We start from the raw sequence: 12,599 nt of genomic DNA, 5'->3' as shown, positions 1-12,599 counted from the left end.
AACTAGCAAAAAATATAAAAACAGATAGCAAGAGTTTCTACAGTTTTATATAAAAAGAAAAAGGGTGGCTAAAGTGAATGTTGGTCCCTTAGAGGACGAGACCGGGAAACTAGTGGTGGGGAACATGGAGATGGCAAAAACGCTGAACAAATATTTTGTATCAGTCTTTACAGTAGAGGACACGAAAAATATCCCAACACTGGACAAACAGGGGGCTATGGGGGGGGAGGAGCTAAACACGATTAAAATCACTAAGGAGGTGGTACTTGGTAAGATAATGGGACTAAAGGCGGATAAATCCCCTGGACCTGATGGCTTACATCCTAGGGTCTTGAGAGAAGTAGGAGTTGTGGATGCATTGGTGGTAATTTTCCAAAACTCCCTGGATTCAGGAAAGGTCCCAGCAGATTGGAAAACTGCTAATGTAAACGCCCTTATTTAAAAAGGGAGTTAGACAAAGGCTGGAAACTATAGACCAGTTAGCCTAACATCTGTGGTTGGTAAAATGTTGGAGTCCATTATTAAGGAAACAGTAACAGGACATTTGGATGAACATAATTTAATAGGACAGAGTTAGCATGGTTTTACGAAGGGGAAGTCATGTTTGACAAATTTGCTCGAATTCTTTGAGGACGTAACAAACAGGGTGGATAAAGGGGAACCAGTGGATGTGGTGTATTTGGACTTCCAAAAGGCATTTGACAAGGTGCCACACAAGATTAAAAAATCACGGGATTGGGGGCAATATACTGGCATGGGTGGAAGATTGGCTATCTAACAGAAAACAGAGTGTTGGAATAAATGGTTCATTCTCGGGTTGGCAATCAGTAACTAGTGGTGTTCCGCAGGGGTCAGTGCTGGGACCCCAACTCTTTACAATCTATATTAATGATTTGGAGGAAGGGACCAAGTGCAACGTATCCAAGCTTGCCGACGATACAAAGATGGGAGGGAAAGCAGTGAGTGAGGAGGACATAAAAAACCTGCAAAAGGACATAGACAGGCTAAGTGAGTGGGCAGAAATTTGGCAGATGGAATATAATGTTGGAAAGTGTGAGGTTATGCACTTTGGCAGAAAAAATCAAAGAGCAAGTTATTATCTAAATGGAGAGAAACTGCAAAGTGCTACAGTACAAAGGGATCTGGGGGACCTGGTGCATGAAACACAGAAGGTTAGTATGCAGGTACAGCAGGTGATCAGGAAGGCCAATGGAATCTTGGCTTTTATTGCAAGGGGGATGGAGTATAAAAGCAGGGAAGTCTTGCTGCAGTTATACAGGGTATTGGTGAGGCCACACCTGGAATACTGCGTACAGTTTTGGTTTCCATATTTAAGAAAAGATATACTTGCTCTCGAGGCAGTTCAGAGAAGGTTCACTCGGTTGATTCTGGAGATGAGGGGGTTGACTTATGAGGAAAGGTTGAGTAGGTTGGGCCTCTACTCATTGGAATTCAGAAGAATGAGAGGTGATCTTATCGAAACATATAAGATTGTGAGGGGGCTTGATCGGGTGGATGCGGTGAGGATGTTTCCACTGATGGGTGAGACTAGAACTAGGGGGCATAATCTTAGAATAAGGGGCTGCCCTTTCAAAACTGAGATGAGGAGAAACTTCTTCACTCAGAGGGTAGTAAATCTATGGAATTTGCTACCTCAGAGCTGTGGAAGCTGCAACCATTAAATAAATTTAAAACGGAGATGGACAGTTTCCTAGCTGATAAGGGAATAAGGGGTTACAGGGAGAGGGCAGGGAAGTGGACGTGAGTCTTAAGTTTGGATCAGCCATGATCCTATTGAATGGCGGAGCGGGGCCGTATGGCCTACTCCTGCTCCTCCTACTTATGTTCTTACGTTCTTATCCTCTTTATTGTTTATATACTTTGCATATATCTTTTCTTTAGATTCAATTTTATCCTCATTTCTTTCTTTATCTGTGACATCTAATTATTCGCTGCTTTATTCTTTAATGGAATAATTTCCTCCTGAACACACTCGATCGCGCCTTTAAATATTGTCCACTGTCAATATTTTGCTCCAATTTATCTTCCTTCGCTCTATCCTTATTCCCATATAGTCAGCTATTTTCCAATCTACAGTACCTGTATTACTTTGGTCTTTGTACTATCTATCTCTCTCTCAATCATTATCTTAAACCTTGTATTGTGATCAAAACTACTCCTTTGATCTCCCATCCTTGCTGCTCTTATCTGCTCTGGTTCATTTTCCATTATTAGCTCTGGCTGGGTTCCTCCCTATTGGGTTCCTGGCATATTGGGTCAGAAAGGCGTATTGTACACACTAAAAACTCTCTCCTCTTACTGCCTTTCCCTGCCAGTTTATTTAGGGGTAATTAAAATCCCCCATAATTATGATTTCTGTGTTCACTCATTTCATATTTACCTACATATTTCTCCCTCCACTTTTGACTATTTGGTGGTCTATTATTATACCTGTAATAGTTGGACCGATCCCTTCCTATCCTTTATCTCAATCCATATGGATTCTGTTTCTATCTCTTTATTAGTTATGTCCTTTCTTGTTATTGTTATTTCTGATAAACACAGCTACCCCAGCACCCCTTCTTTCCCTATCATAAATACATTATAGCCTGCAATATTTAACTCCCAATGCTGCCCTGTCTACAGCCATGTTTCTGTTATTCCTATTGCATCTATTTGACAAAAGAACCAGAGGGGCGATGAGGAGAATTCTTTTTACGCAGCGAGTTATGATCTGGCATGCATTGCCTGAAAGGGTGGTGGAAGCAGATTCAATAATAACTTTCAAAAGGGAATTGGATAAATACTTGAAAACATAAGAACATAAGAAATAGGAGCAGGAGTAGGCCAATCGGCCCCTCGAGCCTGCTCCACCATTCAATAAGATCATGGCTGATCTGATCCTAACCTCAAATCTACTATCACTCTACATCCACCCGAACCCATGTGATCTCCCGGGAGAGGCGAAAAAGGAATAATTTGCAGGGCAATGGGGTGGGGGAGAGGAGAGAAGGACTAATTGGATAGCTCTTTCAAAGAGCTGGCACGATGGGCTGAATGACCTCCTTCTGAGCTGTATAATTGTGATTCTGTTTCCTCACTTGTAATTATTGCCTCCAGTTCCAGTTTTGTTGCTGATGCTCTACATTGGTATACAGGCAATTTAGTATGCTCTTAATTTTCATTATGCCTGCTTTATTTTTGTCAGACATTTTATTACTTTCTAGAAAACTTTCTGTTCCCTGAGTGTTATTTTTATATCTCTCTGTACTCTGACCTTTGCTCTCTGCTCTTTTTCTTTAGGTTACTATTATATCCTCCCAAACCCGAACCTGCTCCACCCGCTTTACTAGTTTAAAGTCCTTTCCACTGTCCTATTCATCCTTTGTGCTAGGACCAGTTCAGGGGCAGCATGTTCCAGGGGCACAGCTCCTTCCTGTTCCAGTGCTGGTTCCAGTGTCCAAGAACCCCTCCTTCCCACATCACACTTTTTCTATTTCCCTTTTATTATTAGATATGTAGAATGGACTCGCTTGAAAAGCAGTTGTGTTATGTACCTCAACTCTTTTTTAACAAAAAGTGAGATGAATTTCTGATTAGGAATGGGTTTGATTGAACGTCACAAAGTACGAACGTAGATGATCAGATCCTCTGGAATGCAATGGTTTCTGTCCTGCTGGGACCATGGGAATGTTATCTCTACAATTCAGCTTGTCAAGACTAAAAATAAATTGTAATGTTTTAAATTGATTCCTTATAGCGACGATATACTGCGCATCTCGCATTGCTATAAATTAACTTGTGATTCAAAATGAAGCAAGAATCCCAGTATAACTACCATCAAACTGCCACCCTTTCAACATTTTGTGCTGGTTGATAGCAGCTGGAGGAGGTTCACACTGAACCATAGCAGTTCTGTTCCATACTGGTTGCAGTTACTGTATATTGCTATAAATGCAGCTTAAAAAGTATCTCTGCATTTCATTGCTTTCACTGTCTACTATTTGAAAAGAGCCTCTGTCCCGTGGCTTTGTTTTAAACATAGGACGTTGGTTGAAGACTGGAACGGGCTTGGCTATTAATACCACTGTTGACTAGTCTGCCAGCATTGTCTCACACATGAAGTATATCTCCTGGGGGGGGGAGGCACGGGTCTGCCACGGCATGTGCCACTGTACCCCAATAGGAGTCAGCGTCTTCCGGATGGGGGGAAGTTGAATTAATATATTTCACCAGCAGTCTGCCAGTGATCATAGAAGGGTGGTTACTTTTAAGCACACACCTCTGATTTCACCGACTAGAAAATGGCAAAAGTGGGGAGAGGTTACATGATAGCATCTTGGAAGTTGTACTATTTCTAAGGGAGGTAAATAATCACACGTAAATAAATTGGGGTGAATCCACGAAGGTCAGAATTATATGCGTCTTGAAAGGAGCAGGTTTGACCGGCCAAGTGTTCCTTTCTAATTTCATGCTTGAGTTTCTTGTATTTGTAATAGCAATGGTAAATGTTCAGCATTTTTGCAAGCACACCCATCTACATAGGTTTGAACAAACAAGTCTTGCATTAGGGGTAAATTAGGTGGTGTGTGTGGTGGTTAACAAATGAGACATTGTGTGAATTAGGTGCTTGTAAGTCAGGAGCAAATCCAACAACAATGTTTGTTAAAGTTACCTGTAAAAGTGGGGGGGAAACTTATTCATGACCTCCTTCCAGTTAAAGCACTGCAGCAAGCACATCCACAGAATGACAACCGGCTGCTGAAAGGGTTCGTTTTTAAGTTTTGCTGTCCACAAGTCTCAACATTACTAATGCTAATCTGTTTGTTGGACTATATCTCGCAAGTACTATAATCTTGTGTAGCGGGTCGAAACTATTAATATTTGTTGGTATTAATCCTCCAAAGTTCTTTCCATAATATTTGTTAATCCAATATAGCTGAGGCAGATCAGGGATTTAGATAAAACCTACAACTGGATGACCGTATCTCATTTGAGAAAAACCTTTCTGCCCCCCTCTGGAAATTTTTACCTCAGACATGAATATTAATGTTCACAGCGAGAGCATTTATCTATAAGTATATGTTTGACAGATGCTAGATGAGCAAAAATCTAAAATATGCACTTGGTAGCAGAGATTTAAGTCTAAATTATACCCTTCACAAATACCTAGTGCCTGTAACAAATGTCAGCAGATTATAAATGATGAATGAACAAACCTGATTTGGGAATATGTATGACCAAGTATGAGAGCGTTTTCTATTTTCTTGGGTAGTCAAGAAGGTACATTTTATGAAGCTATTGTATGTGTTGGTGTCCATTCACATTTTATAAAACTATTTTACATCTAATTATGCATTGAGACATTTTTTGTACAACTAAACATAATGACCTCAATCACATACATTTTAGTACATAGTTATGGAATCCCTGCATATCCTAACTCTAAGTTTCTTGAGGATTATCGCCAGCCACATCAGGCTGCCTTGTTTGTGTATTGGGGGGGGTGGCAAGCGAGGCAGCTTCTTTGGCTCTGAGGTTTTAGTAGTCGGTTAGGCTTGGATAGTTGGGTTGCTGGCCGTCGAGACCAGTGGCCCGGTATTCCCCCAGCTCCAGGCCGGGGCCAAGCACCACACGTTCCGAATGATGGGTGTCCCACAAGCGTTTCATAAATGATTTCTTGAAGAAACTGTTCTTTTTAAAAAGCCCATGTAGGTCTGTTTGATGCAGCAACATAATGCTGCTAGGGGCAAAAGACTCCGACCATGCATTGGGGCTAGCTTTCCAGTGGTGCCTGTGAATGAACCGACTTGGGTCAACTGCAAGTATATCCCTGAGAGATGGTCTTCAGTGAGAGTCCTTTGAGGCTGTGTTTTGCAGCATCATTTAATTTCAGACCTGTTCTGCAGGTTTGTATCTTTCATTTCCCCCCCCCCCATTTTCTGGCCTTTTTTACTTGGGAGTGCCTCTTGCCACCTTAGCTGTTCACATGTCTTTAAAGTCTTCAGTTTCTTTAAAGCTTCTTTCTGTTGCCTGACTTGAGATACTTTACATCATCTAACAATCTCCTGTTTTTTTAAAGTAAGCTACTTATCTCTGTGCTTAGAGTATCTACTTGCTCTTCCCTCTTTTGCTGATTCTATTTGTTTCTGAAGAAGGACCCAGCCTGAAATATTGACCTGCCTGTTCGCTCCACAGATGCTGTCGGTTATCAGCATTTTCAGTTTATTACTTTTTATTTTTAATGCTTTTTATTAGGTCTGGTGATCCCTGCTGATTATCTTAAGAAAAAATGTACAGTAACCCAAGGGCTTGGTGATATAAATAGCAATAATGCAGGGTCAAGATGCCATGAATACTTCAATATATTTCTTGAAGCGCATTTACATGGTTATTGTGCAGTCTTTTAAGAATTTTCTGTGTTTTATTAATTTCTGTTTTTGCTGGCAGGATGTTGTGCTAGACAGTGATGCACTTGCAATTGAGTTGTATGATTTTTTTTTAAAGCAAGCAACTAGGAAATATCATAGCTTACCTTGGGGACCCGCTTGAGAGAGATATGGGTAGATATTGATAGCCTAAACTCAAGCAGTTATGTCCAATGAAAGATGTTGAGGTGTGGTATGATCTGTTAGCTTCTTGAACCATTGAATCCAAAACAGTTATCTACTGGTAATTAAATACTGACCAAAGGCAAAATTAAGCTTTGCCAATATTCCCATTTGAACCATAAGAGCATGGGATTGAAAAGTAGTGCAGTATCCTAGAAGCTGTGAGAATAAAGCATAAATCTAACTGAAAAGCTGTATGCAGAGCATCATAAATATTCAGTCATGCTGCGGCCTTTCATTAGCTCTCTGACCCTAATTAGATTAGCTCTCCGACTGCAGTTAAATTACGGAGGAGTTTGAAACCGAAGTCTAATATGCAGCATTAATAAGAATAGCTAACTGATCTTGGAATTTTAATCACAGTTATAGAGCATAAATCCCAGGACGTGATGAGGGGTCTGTACAAGGTATTGGTATGGAAAGATTGTGGATGTTTTGGACAACAGCTGTGTCACATTAGAACAGTGAATTGTGAGTATGTTGACCGAATGGTAAGAGAGTGGAATAGACTCTGCAGTCCATCTGTCCGGTCTTAAAAACTAACTCCCAATCGCCCACTTTCTCAAATATTGATCATCTTCCTTGAATTTTTCCACATTACCTGCTGTCCATTCCATATGTTTGCCACCATCTGTAAAATAGTTAAACTCAAACTCTGCATTTTTCCTCTTCTAAGAACCCAAATCCCTGTTTCTGGAGTTCTGACAATCTCGAGCACTTACTGGGGTTAAATTTATCAAAGATTCTTAAACACTCCTGAGTCTTCTCTCTAGAGTAAGCAATCCCAGGCTCTGCAACCTCTCATGGTTCAAACACCTTATCCTGGCTATCTGTTTGATTCATACCTGTAATATCTGAATATCCTTGCTATAATACAATGGCCAGAATCTTTCCATACCAATACCTTGTACAGGCCCCTTATCACTTCCTGGGATTTGTGCTCTATAACTGTGATTAAAATTCCAAGATCAGTTAGCTATCCTTATTAATGCTGCATATTAGACTTTGGTTTCATTTGAGCTATCCACTGATTACCCAAGTTTCCTCACGTGTTTGGTAGCCTAGAGTCATTTAAGAACTAAGAAATAGGAGCAGGAGTAGGCCAATCGGCCCGTCGAGCCTGCTCCGCCATTCAATAAGATCATGGCTGATCTGATCCTAACCGCCAATCCACTATCACAGGACGACTATCTCCTGAATCTAACAGAATTAGACACACGAAACAGGAGCAGGATCAGGCTACACGGCCCCTGGGCCCGCTCCGCTACCCACAGGGCCATGACCGATCCGAACCTAGACTCATGTCCAAATTCCTGCCCGCTCCCCATAACCCTTAATTCCCTTTTCTTCTAGGAAACTGTCTTATTTCTGTTTTAAATTTATGTAATGATGTAGCTTCGACAGCTTTTTGGGGCAGCATATTCCATGGACCTACCACCCTCTGAGTGAAGTAGTTCCTCCTCATCTCAGTTTTGAAAGAGCAGCCCCTTATTCTAAGACTATGCCCCCTAGTTCTAGTTTCACCCATCATTGGGAACATCCTCCCCGCATCCACCCGATCCAACCCCTTCACAATCTTATATGTTTCAATAAGATCGCCTCTCATTCTTCTGAACTCCAATGAGTAGAGTCCCAATCTACTCAACCTCTCCTCATATGTCCATCCCCTCATCCCTGGGATTAACCGAGTGAACCTTCTTTGTACTGACTCGAGAGCAAGTATGTCTTTTCTTAAGTATGGACACCAAAACTGTACGCAGTATTCCAAGTACGGTCTCACCAATACCTTGTACAACTGAAGCAATACCTCCCTATTTTTATATTCTATCCCCCTAGCAATGAAAGCCAACATTCCATTGGCCTTTTTAATCACTTGCTGCACCTGCATACTAACCTTTTGAGTTTTGTGCACCAGGACCCCCAGATCCCTTTGTACTTCAGTACTTTCCAGTTTCTTGCCATTAAGATAATAACTTGCTCTACGATTTTTCCTGCCAAAGTGCATAACCTCACACTTTCCAGTATTGTATTCCATCTGCCAAATCTCTGCCCACTTACTTAGCCTGTCTATGTCCCTTTGCAGGTTTTTGATGTCCTCCTCACTCACTACTTTCCCTCCCATCTTAGTATCATCTGCAAACTTTGATATGTTACACTCGGTCCCCTCCTCCAAATCGTTAATATAGATTGCAAAGAGTTGGGGACCCAGCACTGACCCCTGCGGAACACCACTGGTTACTGATTGCCAGTCTGAGAATGAACCATTTATCCCAACTCTCTGCCTTCTGTTAGATAGCCAATCCTCTATCCATGCCAGAATATTACCCCCAATCCTGTGATTTTTTTTATCTTAAGCAATAATCTTTTGTGTGGCACCTTGTCAAATGCCTTTTGGAAGTCTAAATACACTACGTCCACTGGTTCCCCTTTATCCACCCTATATGTTACTTCCTCAAAGAACTCCAGCAAATTTGTCAAACATGACTTCCCCTTCATAAAACCATGCTGACTTTGTCTTATTAAATTGTGATTATCCAAATGTCCTGTTACTGTCTCCTTAATAATGGACTCCAAAATTTTACCTACCACAGATGTTAGGCTAACCGGTCTATAGTTTCCAGCCTTCTGTCTACTGCCCTTTTTAAATAAGGGTGTTACATTAGCAGTTTTCCAGTCTGCCGGGACCTTTGCTGAGTCCAGGGAGTTTTGGAAGATTATTACCAATGCATCCACAATCCCTACCGCCACTTCCCTCAAGACCCTAGGATGTAAGCCATCAGGTCCAGGTGATTTATCCGCCTTGAGTCCCATTATTTTATCGAGTACCACTTCCTTAGTGATTTTGATGTGTTTATCTCCTTTCCCCCCCCCCCCCCTCCCCCATAGCCCCCTGCTTGTCCAGTGTTGGGATATTCTTAGTGTCCTCTACTGTAAAGACTGATACAAAATATTCATTCAGTTTTTTTGCCATCTCCGTATTTCCCACCATTAATTTCCTGGTCTCATCCTCTAAAGGACCAACATTTACTTTAGCCACCCTTTTTCTTTTTATATAAGTATAAAAACTCTTTCTATCTGTTTTTATATTTTTTGCTAATTTACTTTCATAATCTATCTTCCCTTTCTTAATCTTTTTGTTATTTTTTGCTGTCTTTTAAAGCTTTCCTAATCCTCTATCCTCCCACTAGATTTGGCTACCTTATATGCCCTTGTTTTTAGTCGAATACTATCCTTAATTTCTTTACTTAGCCACGGATGGCTGTCTTTTCTTTTACACCCTTTTCTTCTCGGTGGAATATATTTTTTTTGGAAGTTGTAAAATAACTCCTTAAATGTACACCGCTGATCATGTATCGTCTTACCCTTTAATCTATTTTCCCAATCCACTATACTCAATTCCGCTCTCATACCTTCATAGTCTCCTTTATTCAAGCTTAGCACGCTTGTTTGAGATCCAACCTCCTCGCCCTCTAATTGAATATGGAATTCAACCATGTTATGGTCACTCATTCCAAGGGGATCCTTTACTAGGACATTTTTAATTAATCCTGTCTCGTTACACAGGACCAGATCTAAGGTTGCTTGCCCCCTGGTCGGTTCAGTTACATACTGCTCAAGAAACCCATCCCTAATACACTCAATGAACTCATCCTCAAGGCAGCCCTGCCCAATTTGATTTGTCCAATTAATATGATAGTTAAAATCCCCCATAATTATAGATGTTCCCTTATTACAAGCCTCAACTATTTCCTGATTGATACTCCGTCCAACCGAGTTGCAACTGTTCGGAGGCCTATAGACTACGCCCACTAGTGTTTTTTTCCCCTTATTATTCCTTATCTCCACCCAAACTGTTTCATTATCCTGATCTTTTGACCCAATATCATTTCTCTGTATTAGTGATTCCTTCCTTTATTAACATAGCCACCCCACCTCCCCTTCCTTCCTGCCTGTCCTTCCTGATCATTAAGTAACCTGGTATGTTTAATTCCCAGGCATTGTCACCCTGCAGCCATGTTTCTGTAATGGCCACAAGATCATACCCATATGTAGCTATTTGTGCCATTAACTCGTCTATTTTGTTACGAATGTTACGTGCATTCAGATAGAGAACTTTCAAATGTGTTTTGTGACACTTAGTTCCTGCTTTTGCCCTTTTTATTACATTACCTTTTACTCCATACCTTCTGCCACTTCCTGACACGCTCTGGTTTTTAATTTCCCCACTGCTACCTAAGTCTATGACCGTCTCTGTTGTCATTTTTATTATTTGCTCTCTAGGAACCTCCCCCCCACTAGTTAGTTTATATTCTGACTATTTATTTCCCTTCCCCGGTGCCATTAACTTACATTTTTCCATATTAAAAGCCATTTGCCATATTATTCCTGGCCTAGTAGCCTATAAGCAGATAACCCATAGTTAGTTTAATTCCTCTCTCATCTCATCCCTATTATGATTTGCACCATAGCCATACCCAGACCATATAAGGCCCATAGGAACTAGATTAGGACAATCAGCCCCTCGAGCCTGTTCCGTCATTCAATTAGATCATGGTCGATCTGTATCTTGACTCCAACTGCCCTGCCTTGGTTCCATAGCCCTTAATACTCTTGCCTAACAAAAATCTATCAATCTCAGTTTTGAAATTTTCAATTGGCCTAGCCTCAACTGCTTTTGGGAGAAGAGAGTTCCAGATTCCCACTACCCATCTGTTCTAACCAAGTTCCATTTGTGTAAATGGCTATACCTCTCCCACTTTACCTTTCCTATCTCTACAGAGTAATCTGCATCCCTGTGTTTATCCAATCTGTCATTGTCAAACCAGATCTCTGCCTCCTTCTCCAGCAAGGGCCTCAAAATGGTGTCGCATTTTATTCCTAGCATTCATCTACAGAATTTGAAGGCATTCATTTTCCCCACTCCCTATACTCCCCTGCCCCCCCCCCCCCCCAATAATCATATCCTTACACTGTTCACATTTACCTACTGTTGGTGTCTGCTCTTCAACCATCATCCACCAGCCCAGCTCTGTATTACCACATCCAGTTTCTGTATTTTTTTCTACCATCATCACTGCTCCTAAATATATAATGAACTGTTTTTCATGGTTGTGTTTGAACATCATGTTGGGGTAAACAGTTATCTCTGCTGAATGGTTCCATGTTTTGGCTAGTTTTCCAGAGATTCAGATTGTGTGATTACGTGGCGGTTTGTGAATACCATTGGTAACTCTAAGGTTCTTGGGGATGTCCTTTCGATTATGTACAGGAAACTCTCGATTTACCGGCACCTAAATAACCGGAAATCTCTGTTAACCGGCAAAATTCAGGAGTAGATTCAGGTAAGTTTTACTTCATATTAGTGACCGTTCTTGGATCTGTGGCTGTGTAACCGGGGTTCCTGCACCTGTTGCTAAGCAACAGGGACGCCTGGATCTTGTGGCCGGGGTTCCTGCACCCGTTGCTAAGCAACAGGGAAGCCTGGATCTGTTGCTGTGTATGGAGCTCTCATACCTTTTATTATACCTCTCTGTAATTCAGACTTTTTGATAAACCGGCACCACGCCGGTCCCGTCGGTGCCGGATGTACTTGGGATCATTCATTACTGTTGCACAGTAGGTGTGCAGTGAAGAGTATGAACAGTGATTGATTGTATCCTGATATATGACTATAACCAAATTGGAGTGGCTGGTGCTGGTAATCTTCAATGTTTCCCACACTCTCACTGAAACTCCACAGTCCATGAATTTATAATCATTTTTCTTTTACAACAGTGTTGATTGTATCTAGTGTACGGAGTACTGGAACGCAGGGATTTCAGAGTCTTTTAGAAACTTAAGTCTTTGCTGTTGTGGTTTCTAATGTTGTATAAACTCATTGATTTTAGATTACAGTTGTGAAGTCTCCAAGTATCTATTAATATATATCAAGCGTGTACATTTCTGCTGTCTCAAAAATACACCAATAAGTGATATGCCTAATAGGCC

General features: G+C 41.1%; 1 protein-coding gene across 3 annotated transcripts in view; it reads left to right on the top strand.

Moving 5' to 3' along the window:
* The window catches only part of LOC147113036 (serine/threonine-protein phosphatase PP1-beta catalytic subunit), a 123,883-nt gene that overhangs the window by 29,003 nt on the left and 82,281 nt on the right, over positions 1–12,599 (top strand). The gene's annotated exons all lie outside the window — the stretch shown is intronic.

The sequence above is a fragment of the Somniosus microcephalus genome, chromosome 9, assembly GCF_052327205.1.
Source record: "Somniosus microcephalus isolate GS21.2 chromosome 9, FLI_Smic_1.0, whole genome shotgun sequence".
Taxonomy (NCBI): Eukaryota; Metazoa; Chordata; class Chondrichthyes; order Squaliformes; family Somniosidae; genus Somniosus; species Somniosus microcephalus.
Note: the sequence above shows the minus strand (reverse complement) of the source record. Positions and strands in the feature narration are given on the sequence as shown.